We start from the raw sequence: 2,394 nt of genomic DNA, 5'->3' as shown, positions 1-2,394 counted from the left end.
AGTTCCCCTCAGACCACAGGTATATAAAGCCCTTAACTAAGTTTATTTTTAATGTTGAAAGTACAGTAATTATAAAGAAAAAGATAATAAACATGCATCAACCCACCCAACTGCAGAATGTTAGCACTTTGTCAAATTTGCCTCAGACTTTTTAAATAAAAGAAATGAAACTTTGTGGATAAAATTGAAGTCTCCTTTGTTCGCTGCCTGAGTCCCATTCCCTTCCCATCTCAGAAGTAACCATGATAATGAATACGGAATGGCTCCGTCCAGAAAGTCAGTGTTTTCTACTTTTACCACATAAGCTGCATATGTAAACAAGACATGCATATGGAGTTTTACATTTTTATACATGGATACAGTATACATTATTCTGAAACTTACTTTTTTGCTTTCATTTTGTTCTTAAGATCTGGCCATGATGATACATACAGATTAGTTCACTCATATTAAATACTATAGAGTCATCATTTTTTTAACCAAGGGAATTCTGCTTGAAGAAGAAAAAACTAAACTCAGTACTTTTTATGAGACTCGTCAGGATATACATTTACCATTCCAGAGTTATTTCTGCTCTCCCCTCTCTTGCAGGCATGTCTCCTTGTACCTGTGAATTGCTGATGGGCAATACTAATGATAATTCATTCAACCTATATTTATTGCAAGCCTTGCATGGGAAAGGCACTGTTTTAGGTGGTGGGAATAGAAGAGATGAAATCAGACAAGATTCCCACCCTTGAGTAGTTTATGGTCTACTGGAAGAGACAGACAACACACGGTTATTCAAATAATAAGCAGGATAATCTCAGCTTGTAATAACTTCTCTCAAAAAATGAAGACAATCATGTTATGAGGGTGAGAGGAGTGGTGGTAAGAGATTTACTTTAGATAGGGTGGTCCAAGAAAGGAATGGTTACAGTTGAATGGAAATTTTAGGAACAAACAAGAAGAAGGCAATGTGTGATGAAACCAGGGATGGGCATTTCAGGCAAAGGCAACAAAAGGTACATCGATGAGCTCTCTCGCCCTGTTTATGACACAGAAAGGAGAGCAATACGGCGGGAATATATTGAAACAGGTAGTGAGTGTTATGTGATGATACAAAAAGGAGGGATGCAGTCCCATGAGGAATTATAAGGAGTTCAGGTTTTCATCTAAGTGATACTGGCAGCCTGCAAACACTGTAATCAAGGGAGCTACACGATCTGATTTAGAGGCTTAACTGATCGTTTTAGTTTCTGGGTAGAGAGTGGATTATAAGAGTATAAAAATGGGAGCAGGGAGACCAATCAGAACACCATCTCAGCAGACCAAGCAAGAGATAATGACAGTGCGGACAAAGAATGTGGCAGTGGAGATGGGGGAAAAAATAAAGAGATTTGAAATATCTTTGGGGGTTATAATCAAAAAGAGACACTGATAGGTTGACTCTAGAAGATGAAGGAAAAGAAGGAATCAAGGAGGACTCCTAGGTCTAAGGTGCTGGGTGCGGGTGCCCTTTGTTGAAAGGAGGAAGGTTGGGAAAGAAAATGGTTTAGTCCAGGAAAAATCAAGACTTCTGTCTTAAACACATTTAGTTTGCGATGACTAGATGCCAATATATATCCAAGGGGACATCTTGAGTAGTCAGTAAGCATTTGGGCCTCATGGGAGAAGTTAACACCAGAGATATAAATATAAGTATGTAGGCATCATATAAAACTGTGGGACTAGATGAAGTCACTTAGGGAGAGAAGGTAAATGAAGATGAAACAGTACAGGATGGATCCTGGGAGGACTCCAATATTCAGAGAGGGAATAAGAAAGAAGGAGTCATTGAGAAAAGACTGAGAATGAGTAACCGAAAAGGTAAGAAAAACCCCAGGGGAATCTGGTGTCAAGGAAACTAAAGAAGGATGTGTTTCATGACAAGGGTATTTTTAATGGCGTGGAGAGGATGAGATCCAGATTGAAGAGCGTGAAGAGTGAATAGGAGGTGAAGATGTGGATAGATAGAGAGTAGATAATTTTTAGAGAAATGTTGCTTTGAAGGGTGGCAGAGACATGAAGCACTAAAAGGACTGTGTGGTCATTAGAGATTTTTCATAATGTGAGAAAAGAAATTGGTGGTGCAGAGAGAGAACAGCAGAAATTAGGTCTTCAAGAAGGTAGCAGAAGAGTATGTATATACGTATACATAAACATACATATATATGTGTATATATACATATATGTGTGTGTATATATACCTATGTATGTATAGCATTATGTATTTTTTTCTTCCATGTTAAAAAGAAGAAAGACAGATGGATATATGTAAAGTTGGGTTTCTATGTTAGGTGGTGGGAACGTAAGGAATGTGTATCTCTGATTACTTCCATTTCTTTTTCAGTGGCTGTCAGACAGTGTCATCAG

The 2,394-nt window shown here is 38.1% G+C and overlaps 1 long non-coding RNA gene across 2 annotated transcripts in view; it reads left to right on the top strand.

Annotated features, from left to right (window-relative positions):
- The first annotated feature begins 1,741 nt into the window (after window positions 1-1,741).
- Window positions 1,742-2,394, top strand: part of LOC132428185 (uncharacterized) — a 9,835-nt gene continuing 9,182 nt past the window's right edge. For both annotated transcript variants that reach the window (XR_009520080.1, XR_009520081.1), the window contains exons 1-2: window positions 1,742-1,848; window positions 2,372-2,394. The exon at window positions 2,372-2,394 is cut by the window's right edge and continues 41 nt beyond it. This is a non-coding gene — a long non-coding RNA (uncharacterized lncRNA). The remainder of the gene's footprint in view (window positions 1,849-2,371) is intronic.

This window comes from Delphinus delphis, chromosome 7 (assembly GCF_949987515.2).
Source record: "Delphinus delphis chromosome 7, mDelDel1.2, whole genome shotgun sequence".
Lineage (NCBI taxonomy): Eukaryota > Metazoa > Chordata > Mammalia > Artiodactyla > Delphinidae > Delphinus > Delphinus delphis.
This window is presented reverse-complemented; position numbering and strand designations above follow the sequence as displayed.